The 14,143-nt window shown below is 44.0% G+C and overlaps 1 protein-coding gene across 1 annotated transcript in view; it reads left to right on the top strand.

The window, feature by feature from the left end:
* The window catches only part of MARCHF4 (membrane associated ring-CH-type finger 4), a 110,303-nt gene that overhangs the window by 58,343 nt on the left and 37,817 nt on the right, over window positions 1-14,143 (top strand). The window lies entirely within an intron of this gene.

Genomic DNA, 14,143 nt, shown 5'->3' with positions numbered 1-14,143 from the left:
CTCTCTTTCTATTTTCATCCCTTGGTCTGTGTAGCTGGGTCTAGCTCAGGTCTCTCCATGTGGAAGCAAGATGGTTTCCTAGTTTATCTTGTACTTATAGCTCATAAACTCAGCTCAGACTAAAATAGTTTTTTCCAATAAAGCTTAAGTAAAATCCCTGGGAAGCCCTCCTCAGATGGTTTGGGTCATGTAACCCATTTCTAAACCAAACACTGTGTCCCAGGGTAGGAGTCTTCTGATTAGTTAGGCTGGGGTTGTATGTACACCCTAGGAACTTGGATGTGGTAGGTGCAATTTAGCTTCACGTGGACCATGTGAGTTGAACAGGATAAGCAAAGGAAAGTGTCCTATGTCCACTACAGGGAGATCATGCCTGTGTTAAAAATATTTTGGAAAAAGAGTTATACCAGCTGCCATGGTAATCTATTTCATGTCCCTACCATCTGGTAATTCTACCTCTCTTCTAGCTTGAATTTCTCCTGCTATAATTTTCACCTGTCTTATTCTGTTCCAGCTTCAGGGTACATACAGATCAAAACCTCTTCCTGAAAGACACACTGTGAGGATTAATTAGGTTTTTCCAGAAACCATCTTTAAAGTGTCGTGGGATCTTCAGAACCAAATGCTTTGTGAAGATACGTCGCCATTAGAATCAATTCTCCAGTTTTTATGCTTATAGGGGATTGGTGGTTGGGGTGAAGATTGACCAAAAGGCAAGGAGATGGAAATCTATAGCTAGTCCCAAGACTTCATTTTGACCACGATAACCATTCTCTTCCCTCTCCAAGTACTTTGCTTCTGCAGTTCATAAGGAGCAAACATGAAAACCATGAATAGGTTTGAATATTCACACCCTTCTTCGAAAAGAATAGGAAAAACATGGGAACAGGGGACCAGGAGTTGCTAAGCAGGTTGTATAATTAGAATCAAACCAGGATCGGACCCTGGAGGATTCACAGCTGGCTATGGCAGTGGCTTTCTATTTTTAGCTCAGGTTAATGAGCTATGAATGATATATAACTGTCTGGGCAGCATGCATACATCATAGTCTGGGTTCCTGTATCAGTTTGCAAGATCTCTTTCTGAGGACTCTCAGGGGCAAATGCTGGGAAGCACAAGTAAGTTAGTGGGAGGATCACAACTCAGAGTTCCGGAAGCAGAGTGCAGTGCAGGCCTGGCTCACAAGCCACACCTTAGGCAGTACCAGGCACACTGTAGGGCTCTTCTGTGCCATCTGCCTATATGGATTGCACAGGCCTATCATCAGCATTCAGCGTGGGTGATACAGGAAACAGATTCTAGGGAGTAAGGCCTGGAGTTCAGGATAGAGCTCCATGTGCCTGACTTTTTTCTTTTCTTTTTTTGAGACAGGGTCTGGCTCTGTTGCCCAGGCTGGAGTGCAGTGGCACCATCATAGCTCACTGGAAACTCTGCCTCCTTGGCTCAAGCCATCCTCTGATCAGCTTCCCAAGTAGCTGGGACTACAGTCACGTACCACCAACCCCAGCTACTTTTTGTATTTTTGAGGATTAGGGACGGGTTTTCACCATGTTACCCAAGATGCTCTCAAACTCCTGAGCTCAAGCGATCTGCCTGCCTTAGCCTCCCACTGTTGGGATTATAGGCATGAACCACCGCGCCCAGCCTTTTTGTCTTGTCTAAACACATATTTTCCCAAACTTTGAGGGTTTTCTTTGTTTTTGTTTTCTTGAGATAGGGTCTCACTTTGTCACTCAGGCTGGAGTGCAGTGGCTCAATCATAGCTCACTGCAGCCTTGAACTCCTGGGCTCAAGCAATCCTCCCATGTCAGCCTTCTGGACAGCTGGGACTATAGATGCATGCCACCAGGCCTAGCTAAGTTTTTTAAATTTTAAATTTTTTTGTAGCAATAGGGGTCTTGCCATGTTGCCCAGGCTAGTCTCAAAATCCTGGCCTCAAGCAGTCTTCCCACCTCAGCACCTAGGCATCAATAAGTATTTCATGAATGAATGAATGAATACATGGAAATGTGATCCTTTTCCCTTACCCTGCTCAACAAGCGGTTTAAACGTGTTTTCAGTCGAGCTATCACGGGGGCCTCCACGTGCTCTGGGAGAAGCCAAGCGGGCAGGGCTCAGGAAGCTGCCTATGTCCATGGAGATAAACAGCTCCCCTTTTATTTATTTTTTATATTGGCATTTCTTCATAGGATACTTTTGGAGAAAAGATTCCAGTTCCAAAAAAAAAGTAGGTTTGAAAATCACTTCCCTAGACCTTACCCCTCCCACCAGTTACCCCTTGCTCACTCCCATCTTTTCTTCCTTCTTCCTTCTTCACAGAAACTTCCACAGAACTAATGCCTAGCAAGGGTTTAAAAATAGAAACCGCTCTCCCTCCCTCTATTCCTCCATTTCCTTTCATTCCCACCCCCCTTGTAATTTGTTGTAAAAAAGGAAACTGTCTGGATGTGCTCCATTGAGAAACCACGCTCTTCCTTTCTAAATAAAACAACACTGATGGACTCCCTCAGCCAGCAGTTGAGCCCCTGTGAGTCCCCGTGGGGCTGCCTCCTTCAGGTTTCCCAGTTGGAACTCAGAGGCACACCTGTGAGGGCCCACCTAACGTGCTGTCCATGGGAGCTCCTTCCAGGTGGTTCCTGGGGCCACTGTGGGACTCACCTACCAGGGAGGGAGGAGAGAGGAAGTTGTGCTGCTCCCAGGGTGAGGCCTGGAGCACAGTGGCCGTCTGTTGTGCTATATTGGGAGCGCAAAGGGGATGTGTGTGTGTGTGTGTGTGTGTGTGTGTGAGAGAGAGAGAGAGAGAGAGAGACAGAGTCAGAGAACAGGAGGTAGGCAAAAACAAGGCAAAATGTGTTATGAGATGTGTGTACAGCCGGTGAACACAGTATACTTATGAATGAATTGAGAGACACTGGAAAAAACAGTACAGTAGGAGGAAAAAAAAGGAGATTTTAACACCCAAAGTCCTGGTTTTTAATTCCCAGGTGTATCAGAGTCTCTGTATGAGACTGGGCAAGTGACCTCATTTCCAGCCTCAGTTCACTTATCTATAAAACGGGGATAATAATATCCATCCCTCAACATTGCTGTAGGATTAAATGAGATAATGTTTACTTGATGCCCATATATACTAAGCAGTTAGTAACGTACCCTTGCTATAATATGGCAGGACACCTTCACTCTGATGATATTTAGAAATATTCAATATAAGATAAAACTGATTAGTGATCAAAACCACCCTCAGTTAAATGTATGGTTTATGAACATCTGGCAGAAGATTACAACTTCTTGACAAAATTCAGATCTGCTAACTTTGATCTAGAAAAAAATAGATTTGGAAAGATTATAAAGCCACATAATAAAGTCTTCATTGACAGAACTATAAATAGTAAATTTTGATACGGATCCAAAACTGATCAACTTATCAAGTGGTTAATGCCTATTTTACTTGTAAAATGATTGATCCCGAGGAAAGTTTCAATAACATTAAATTAGAAATGGGAAAAAAATGGAAACAATTTAACTGCTCTATATTTTAAAAGATTGATGAAAAATTACATTGGCTAAAGAGAATTCTCTTTGGAGAATAGATTGTCAATGAGAGTTTATCGATGCAGATAAAATTTCAATTAAAACTTTGCATGTATAATTTCAATTAAAACTTTGCGTGTATAAAATACAGAATCAAAATGTCCTTGGAGTTGAAATGGTGAACTCAGACAATCTCTACAATGATGATAATTATGGTAATGATGATGATAATAATGATAATGACAACTATTATAAAAAAAATGTTTTGGTGCAGGAGGGGTGGGGTGTGGTTAGGTAGTGTGTTGGGATGTCCTGGCGAGAACAGAGAATGTTTAGATTAGATACATGGGATGCCAAGGCAAGATGTGCATGGTCCTTCTGCCTCTTTATGTTTGAGGATTTATGTGATGTCATTCCTCCGACGGGCTGAGTACAGGGAGATGTTTGGCAAGGACAATCAGCCCTTGATTTCTTTTATATGACCAGGATGATGCAAGTTGCTCCATCTCCACATGGGCCTATGATAAAACCAGTCTAATTTGTGGAAGGTCAGAAACATGGATTCAGTGCTCTTGGCCATCGAGTCTGAGTCTGTGGGTGTGAACAGGTGCTGGCTTGGCTCAGGCAGTGAGGGCCTGCCCACCCATTCTGCTACTTTGAGTCTTTTGGCAGCTCCTTAGCACCCCAGGCTGGCTCTTTTGTCTCATGTTCTCTTCTTCTCTTCCTCCTTCCATTCTTCTTGCCTCTGGCATTTTTGTCTTAGTGTTAGAGCCAGAGCAAGAAAGGTGATACTTAAGGTGAATAGGAATAAGGATTTATCCCAGAAGACAGAGGTGAGACAGGTGATGGAGGAAATCGCCGTGAAAGAACATTCAAACTATAGACCATGACCACATGCACATTCAGACAGACCTGGTACACTTGAACCTTGAACTATACCTTATAACCTGGAACTTATACCCGCCTATCTCCTTTCCTGACTCCACATGCATACCGGACTCTCCAATACAGACACACATCACCAGATATCCTGATTATCTTCACATCTTTAATAATGCCTCTTTGCCATGCCTTACACATAGTCCTGCCCTCCTGCAGCTTGTAATCTAATATTTATTCATTTCTCCAGCAAGCATTTGTTGATTGGAACAATTTTTTTTTAATGCAGTGGGTACCCTTGTGAGGTAGTAAGCTCCCTTTCACTGACAGGCTAGTGAATAATTAGGAACAGGATGCGTGGGATGCTTGCATGCTGAATTGAATGACTTCCATGCAGTCTATATTAATGTTTTCTTTTTTTTTTTTTTTGAGACGGAGTCTCACTCTGTTGCCCAGACTGGAGTACAATGGCGTGATCTTGGCTCACTGCAACCTCCACCTCCTGGGTTCACGCGATTCTCCTGCCTCAGCCTCCTGAGTAGCTGGGACTACAAGCACATGCCACCATGCCTGGATCATTTTTGTATTTTCGGTAGAGATGGGGTTTCTCCATGTTAGCCAGGCTGGTCTTGAACTCCAGACCTCAGGTGATCCGCCCACTTTGGCCTCCCTATGAATTTTTCTACACTGCCCTAGGGTCTCAGACAGACTTGACTAATGGAGATTTATAGAGCAAAAACAAAAAATGGAATAAAAACAAAAATACATTATGTTGGCCTTATATACATTTCAGGAATGATGAGTCTCCTATTTGGATGAGAGTGCAAGGAGAATTAGGACAAGAAGTGAAGAGGTGATCAACCTTAAGAGAAATTTTGGCCTGAGAGAAACCATTCTATTTGTCCTCGGTCATTACAAACAGCTTCTCTTTCCTCTACTGAGGGATCTAGGTGTCAGTTTTGCAAGTCTGGTACCTTGATTTAGTGGCCCTTTATCCCTGGGTATTTGTATCCTGTAAAGTCATAATTCAAGCCAAGAAAACTAATAAGAAATCAAGACAGAGACCAGAAAGATGATTTATAGCTACAATTGAAGATGCTCCTTTTCAATACCTAGAATGCTTATGTCCCCATGTCAAGGAAACTCATTCTAGAATCTATATGTATATATGAGAAGCCAAGTAAAAGCTAAGAAGCATGAGGAAGTGAATCAGAAGCTCTTTACACATGATTTGGGGTGAGCAATAGAAATCTACCTTTTTCTACTCTAGGCAGCAAATCTTTCCAGTAACCTGAGTATCCCCATGACATGTCTCACCCTCTGTTGTGCTGCAGACACACAACCCTAAATTTCTCTTTCCAAGTTCCCTGTTTCAGGGTCCTGGGGTGGGTAGGAGGTTTCCAGTAGCTGGTGGTGCCATTTCCGGGTGACCTTTTGACCTGCCCATGAAGTGTGCTGCTCCCTTCCTTTACAAAGAACTCCTGCTTCTATGCCTTTGGCCTACCTCACCTTTAAGCAATTCCTGGAATCTGGTGTTGCTTTTCATCTACAGAATCTTTGTATAATTTATAAAATCTTTAAATATAAAAAACTGTCAGACTAGTAGAGATGATTTATCCAACATCCCATTTAACCAATGAGAAAAACAGCAGCTCACTTGGCAAGAGGAACAGACTTGCTCACTTGGCAGGTGGAGGGGACAGACTGAAAGCCAGGAACTTACCTAACCTTTTTCAGAGCTTGTTCTTCATCCTTTACACCATCAGAGATGCACCTACTTTGGGCATCGGCACTCTCTGCAGCACTAGCATTGGCTTCTGTAACTGCACTCCCAGTCAAGTGGCCCAGCCATACTTCATTTCAGGACCCTGGACATCAGGGAAAAAGCCAGCTCTGTCTCCAACAACCCCCTGACCTATTACAGAACCAGAAAGTGTGAGAAAATTTATCCCTTGAAGAGGTGAGCTGATTTGTGCAGTCAATTATCTCTTCAAATGGTTATCCTGACCATTTCCCAAGCACTGATGATCCAGTTAAGAAAGATTAAGCACAGGAGCCTGGGCACCCAAGCATGATCTGAGGACCAGGTGTGGAAGGGAATGAGCTCTTTTCAATAGTGGGAGGCCTGTTCTGCCTTTTAAGGACATGAACCAATGTCATCTTCCTCAAGCTCTTTTTTCCCAAAGGCCAAGGACTTCTGAGTACTTTTTCTAGGAGATAAAGTTCTTGCCATTTCGGAGAGAACACTGTGCATTGTTCATGTCTTTTCTTCCCTAGTTTCATTCCTATGCTCTGAGCTTAAACCAGGATGTTTTATTCCTCAATGAAGAGACAGGAAGTATGAATGGAGAAAGGAGCTGTAAGAGAAGAAATGGAATTGAGGTGTGAGTTTGGGGGGCATTACAAATTAGGATCCTTTATATCTTTATAAATACATTTTTGTAATTACAAAATGCTATTTTTGTTTTTTTTGATACGGAGTCTCACTCTGTCACCCAGGCTGAGTGCAGTGGTGCTATCTTGGCTCAATGCAACCTCCACCTCCCAGGTTCAAGCGATTCTCCTGCCGCAGCCTCTCAAGTAGCTGGGATTACAGGTGCCCACCACCACACCTGGTTAATTTTTGTGTTTTTGGTGGAGACGGGGTTTCACCGTGTTGGCCAGGCTGGTCTTGAACTCCTGACCTCAAGTGATCCGCCCACCTCAGCCTCCCAAACTGTTGAGATTACAGGCATAAGCCACCACACCCAGCCTAAAATTCCATTTTCAATGGTCCTCTTCAATGTATTGCTCACTTTTCTTACTGAGTTTGTGATGAACTTTCAATAAAAATTTGAAAATAGCCAGGCACAGTGGCTCACGCCTGTAATCCCAGCACTTTGGGAGGCCGAGGCGGGTGGATCACGAGGTCAGGAGATCAAGACCATCCTGGCTAACATGGTGAAACCCTGTCTCTGCTAAAAATACAAAAAAAAAAAAAAAGTTAGTTGGGCATGGTGGCAGGTGCCTATAGTCCCAGCTACTCGGGAGGCTGAGGCAGGAGAATGGAGTGAACCCAGGAGGCAGAGCTTGCAGTGAGCCAAGATCACACCACTGCACTCTAGCCTGGGAGATACAGCGAGACTCCGTCCCAAAAAAAAAAAAAATTGAAAATAAATATCAAAATGCACGATAAAAACAAAACTGCTTACTTGTTCTAAGTGATGGTTTATTGCTGTGAGTTTTAAAGTATTAATGAAGTAGAGTTTACTGCAAATTCTGAATTTTTATCAAGCTTCTGTCTCACAAAATAGTTTCCTGAAAGCAATGATTTTGCTTGCGTTTTTTTGTTGTTCTGCTTTGCTTTTTGCCAACAGATTTATTATACCACTAGGTTGACAGAGCGTGGGTGGGTCAATAACTGGTCCCACTTCTCTATGTCACTTCACTAGAAGGAATCACGAGGACATGTTTATTAAGACTCTGCACTATTCTAAGCTCTTTACATATTATTCTTTCCAAAAGCCTTATTAGATCAGGAATACTATTGCCCTCATTTTAATAATTAGAAAACTAAGGCACCAAGAGGTGAAGTAATTTGTCCAACATTCTCCAAAAGCCACATACATCATTGTACATTTATGCTAAAAAGTGACATTGCCTTGTTTTTCATAGTCACGTCTATTGACCTTCACATGTCATTCTTTTCTATATTTGTGTTCCAGAAATTGCCATGGCAGAAAGGACATACTCATTGCCATGAGAACAAGTTTTCCCTAAGCATAGTTAGATTAATTTATTTGAGTGAAATAAATTCACATTGCCCTGAAACAACAGTACAGGAATGCTGTGCCATTGCTTCAAACCATACAAATGGACAAATGGCACACACACAGTACACTGGGGAGTTGAGCTTGTATTTGGAGACCTCTCTGAAGTCGAAGATTGACAATACAAGTGACCGTAACTATGTGGTGCTTCTCTCATGGAAGTTGGGGGAAGCACAGAGATGAGAAGATTCACAGGCTCCGTGCTCCAGTACTGATCGCCCAAGTGTGAGAAGGTCCTTCACCTAGGCTGGAGTCCAGCCCTGGAATTGGAACTGTGGTGTTGCAGCCAGGAAGGCCCCTGAGCATGGGAGGTTCTTGCTGCCATGCACCTGTTTGAGTCCTTTCCCTTGGAGCTTCCCTTACCTGCTTTGGGTGAGCAGACCAACTCTTCCCTGTACTTCCTGCCATGATGCTTTCACAGCCAATTAAAATTCTATTCCATTCTCAGCAAGGGAGCTGGCAGTCTTGGGTCTCCCCAGCAGGATGGGCTGGCTGCAATTAATGTCCCTTCTGGAGCCTGATTAGCTAAGGAGCGGCCAGGATACTTATCCTATCCCCAAAGCCACATTTAAATTAGGAAATGGGGGTTTCTCATTTTATTGCCTCTATTAAGAATCATCAGTTAATGCAAATGTGTTAACTCCTTTCTATTTCATTTGTGGTATTGGACCCAGATCAGAAAGCCAAGAGGTCATTTCACAACTTGATGGTCCCAGGAACAAAGGGAAGAGATACTCTTTGATTCCTTTAGTCTCCAAATTCCAGACCATTGGAATGAATTGAGGGCACACTTGATTAGGCACAGGCTAGGAGTTGGGGATTCAACAGAAGCCATGGGAATAATGTTTATTATTACTATCTTCGAGCTTTGTATGTATAACATAATGCATAAGAATGATGCACTTAAGGGCCAGGCATGGTGGCTCATGCCTGTAATCCCAATACTTTGGGAGGTCAAGGTGGGTGGAATGCTTGAGCCCAGGAGTTAAAGACCAGCCTCAGCAACATAATGAAACCCTTCTTTATAAAATATACAAGAAAATTTAGCTGGGTGTGGTGGCAGACATCTGTACTTCCAGCTACCTGGGAGGCTGAGGTGGGACGATCACTTGAGCCTGGGAGGTCGAGGCTGCAGTGAGCTGTGATCATGCCACTGCACTCTCACCTGGATGATAGAGTAAGTCATATATATATATATATATATATATATAGAGAGAGAGAGAGAGAGAGAGAGAGATGGACATATATATATATATGCATTTAAGAAAACATTCAAGTGATGGAAAAGGAAAAGAAAATTAATAAATATGGCATGTTTATTGTGTAGCAGACATTTTACATACATTATAGCAAAGAATACCAAAAAACTCAGCACTTTTATAGATTATAGAGTTAAAGCTCAGAGAGGCTAAGGAAATTGCCCAAGGTCACAAAGTTAATGTGGTAGATTGATTGTACTAATGGCTCTAGATCTTCATGCTTCCCTATAGCCACTTTCTTTGGGTAATGCCTACGCACACTGACTCTGAAGTAAGCCACATGATTTGCTTTGGTCAGTGGGACATTAGCAAACTTGATGCAAATACAGGCTTGAAAGGTGCTCGTGCATTGAAAAATGCTTGCCCTCTCCTGCTGGTGGGAACTCTTCTGCCTTCAGGCAAGCAAGCCTGGGCAATTCTACTGGATGATAAGAGACATGAGGCAGAGGACAGTCAACCTATGCTGAATCAGACAGTGTCCAGCCAATGCACAGATGCATGAGTGAGTCCAGCCAAGATCAACCAAGTCAGATTAGCAGAACCATTCAGCCAACTTGTAGGCTTGTGAAAAGTAATAAGTAGTTGTTATTTTAAGACACTAATTTTGGAATGCATATGCAGAAGTGAAGTCAGCAGCTGGTGTTAACTGATACAGTTAGTAAATGACAGAGCCAGAAGTTGTCTGATCTGAAAGCCTGTGTGATGTTCCTTCACCATGAAAAGATAGGAAAAAGCTGAAATTGCAGCAGGGAAAATACAGGTTAGATTAAGATATGTTTTTAACCACAAAGTCTTTTAGTTACACAAGAGTCTTATTGGGGAAGAGTGTGGGGTTCCCATATCTAGGTATCTTACAGAGGGCAGTGGTGGGCAGTTATCTGACTGACAGGTTTTAAATGTGGGACATTTCAGCCCCAGTGTCTTTGCCCTGAAGTTTGCCATCTCAGAGACTGACTATGCTGAGACGCTTGATAAGAATACTCCAAGTCATTCCTGTCATCTGTCAGTTCCACGGAGAAGGCAAAACACCCAAGCTAAGATTCTGCAGCCTCCAGCTGGCAAGGCACCCCCTGGTTCTCTTTCATGGCTGAGATCCCCCTCCAAGATTGCCACAGTTGCACTGCTGCTCATTTCTGACTTAGCTCTTCCTCAGTCCTGCAGCCACATCCCACTCCTTCCCTACAGTGCAAAGAAAGGTAGGGGAAAAAAACAAAACAAAACCCAGAATGTCTATGTCTTCTGAGCCTTTCTTTTCAGGATCACAGTGGTGGTGCTGTTGACAGTTGCCCATGAGAATGAGGAGAAAGGACAAGACCTCAAACATGGGGCAATAGCAGCAGATAGTGACATGCTCAGATGATATAGATGGAAATTCGTGTCATCCTCCTGAAGGCCGATTTGGCAGTATGTGTAACAGCCTTAAAAAAGCCCTTTGAATTAGTAATTCCATTCCAGTACTGTCTTCTCAGGAAACTCATGGACAGGATCTGTGAAATCATGGATCACCAAGAGAATTTTTTTGTGACATAGTGTGAATGAAAAAATACAAGTTAAAAACAAGCTGTACATTATGTTCCTGATTTAGGGGGAATTTTATGTGTGGGAAGGGGCTGTAGTTATGAGGAAAATTTTGATTTATAATAAATCTGTACATATTTAAGATATTTTAAGATGGGAATAATTTTTCCTTCCCAGCCTCTGGGCACGTACATCCATGGCTATCTCGAATGTAGCAGGAAAACATACCTTAAAAACCTAACAGAGGCTGTGGATAGTGGCTCACGCCTGTAATCCCAGCACTCTGGGAGGCCAAAGCAGGTGAATCTCCTGAGCCCAGGAGTTTGAGACCAGCCTGGGAAACATGGTGAAACGCCATCTCTACAAAAAATACAAAAATTAGCTGAGCGTGGTGGCACACACCTGTAGTCCCAGCTACCCAGGAGGCTGAGGTGGGAGAATCACTTGAGCCTGAGAGGTCAAGGCTGCAGTGAGCCATACTGTGCCACTGTACTCTCCAGTCTGGACAACAGAGTCAGACCCTGCTAAAAAAAAAAAAAAAAAAAACTAAAAGACTGGTAAAATAGTCTGGAAAGAAAGTGGTTGTTGAAATGATCAATGACATGAGAATAGAATTTAAAAATAGAGCTTTTCAGGATGGATGGATAATGGTTGAGCAGAAGATGAATGAAGATTAAATAATTGTGAAGCATAAGAGGATGGGGAACATGAGCTTGGGTCACCAAATCCCAGAAAATAACTGAGAACAGCATGTCTTGATTGCTTGTTTAACTATCTAGTCATCTGAAATAAAAAAGGTAATATGTTATACACCAGCTACTAATTAAGTGAAATACAGGCCTAAAAAGCATGGCAAAAGCTGAGAATCCATCTGGATTTGAGAGAGTGTGTCCTCATTTGTGACTGTCTCTTGGGCAGGTGCCCTCTTGAGTTCTCAACACCAGGGCTAAGAGTCAGTGCTCAACCAATGCCGCTGAATGGCTCCTAAAAGAAGACCATGGGGGAGGGGTGTGGTGGCTCACTTTGGGAGGCCGAGCCCAGTGGATCACCCAAGGTGGGGAGTTTGAGATCAGCCTGACCAACATGGAGAAACCCTGTCTCTACTAAAAATACAAAAACATTAGGCGGGCGTGGTGGCACATGCCTGTAATCCCAGCTACTCGGGAGGCTGAGGCAAAAGAATTGCTTGAACCCAGGGGAGGCGGACGTTGTGGTGAGCTGAGATTGTGCCACTGCACTCCCGCCTGGGCAACAAGAGGGAAACGCCATCTCACAAAACAAAACATAACAAACAAGAAGAAGACCATGGGCTATGGCCTCTCTCCTTTGGACGGAAATAGTGCTGGTCCATAAATATCCCCCTGATCCCTGAGTGCAGAGGTGTGGGCTGTTCTATGAGCTTTGGCCCTGTCTCATGTTGGTTTTCATATATGGATCAGAATGGGAAAACTGGAAGGCACTGGTGAGCAAGGAAGACCCCAGAGCTCCCTTCCATCTGCCAGGACTGGGGGTAGGCAGTCTGACCAGATGCTGGGGGAGGGGAGGAGGACCTTTGATGACCAGGCCCTTCCCAGCTCTAGAAGTAAGGAATGTAGAATTCTTTGAAACAGAAAACAAAATTGCCAAGATAACAGAAGCTACAGCCACTTGGAGCAGCTTAGCAGAAGCTTGGAGTCAACAGACCGAAGTCTATTCACACGCCATAGTAATTCAGATTCTACTTAGCATGCTTATTCCTGACGGGGAACTGGAGCCAAGATTTCAGGAATAGTATGTTTCCTTGAGAGGTGTGAAAAGAACTGGGCCAGGTTTTCAGCAGACTCTGGCACGGCTATCACCTGGTGAGAACGACGAGGCATCAATCTCCCAGGGGCGCAGGACCCACCCTTTGGCGCTTTGAGCCCAGAGCAGGGTTTGGTCTTCAATTTTTTCCTAGTTCAATGCTGCCCCATTGCGCCACCCTCAGAAAGGCCAGTGCCCTCTCTGTGTGGCAGGCTTTTCAGTTTAAATTGAGTATAATGGTGAAGCTGATAATGAAGAAGAAATACAAGTCCCACATAGAGAAAGAATTGAAAAACAATTTAAATGTTTACTGCAATGTAAAGTGGGCAGAGAAAATGATAGGGCAGAGATTTCTTTTTCTTTCTCCTGTTCCCCTTTCCTTGCTAAGCTCTTAAAATTGCAGATCATTTTACCCTCTGGGCCCTGCTTTCACTTTCTCTAGGCAAAACAAAACCCCCAGTTGCTCCTAGAAACACACAAGCTCACAGCCCTACCTGAAAGCCGGGAGGTAAGGAGAGGAGATGCTGTTTGTTTCCTCCGGTCACAGGAGGTAGAAACACACACATGCGCAGGAAGAAGGCTTGGGGAGGGGCGAGTCCTTAGGAAGAGACATGGAGGCCGGCAGGTGCAGAAAGGGCTGGGGTATCTGATTTTTTTTTTTTTTTTTTTTTTTTTTTTTGAGACAGAGTCTTGCTCTGTCTCCCAGGCTGGAGTGCAGTGGCACGATCTCAGCCCACTGGAACCTCTGCCTCCCGGGTGCAAGCGATTCTCCTGCCTCAGCCTCCCAAGTAGCTGGGACTACGGGCACACGCCACCAGGCTCGGGTAATTTTTTTGTACTTTTATTTTTATTTATCTTTGTTTGTTTATTTATTGAGATGGAGTCTTGCTCTGTTGCCCAGGTTGGAGTGCAGTGGCACGATCTCGGCTCACTGCAACCTCTGCCTCCCAGGTTCAATCGATCCTCCTGCCTCAACCCCCCCAGTAGCTGGGATTACAGGTATGTGCCACCACGCCTGGCTAATTTTTCTATTTTTAGTAGAAACAGGGTTTCGCCATGTTGGCCAGGCTGGTCTCAAACTCCTGACCACGTGATCCACCTGCCTCGGCCTCCCAAAGTGCTGGAATTACAGGCGTGAGCCACCGCGCCCAGCCATGGGGTATCTGTTTTGTTCTTTCCTCCCCTTGACACAACAGGGCCATTAGCCACACCTGGAGACAGGTGGCTTTCAGCATAATTACCCACACACATGATCTAGGCTCCCAGGCAACTACACACTCTCAGGTTTCAGACTGATGAACTTCATTTACAAGGCAGTAAAGTGTGGTGCCTGGGAAGGCCATACATGGAAGGCACCCCTTGTCC

Source organism: Symphalangus syndactylus, chromosome 8 (assembly GCF_028878055.3).
Source record: "Symphalangus syndactylus isolate Jambi chromosome 8, NHGRI_mSymSyn1-v2.1_pri, whole genome shotgun sequence".
In the NCBI taxonomy this organism is placed as follows: Eukaryota; Metazoa; Chordata; class Mammalia; order Primates; family Hylobatidae; genus Symphalangus; species Symphalangus syndactylus.
The sequence above is the reverse complement of the archived record's forward strand: the minus strand, read 5'-3'. Positions and strand labels throughout refer to the sequence as shown.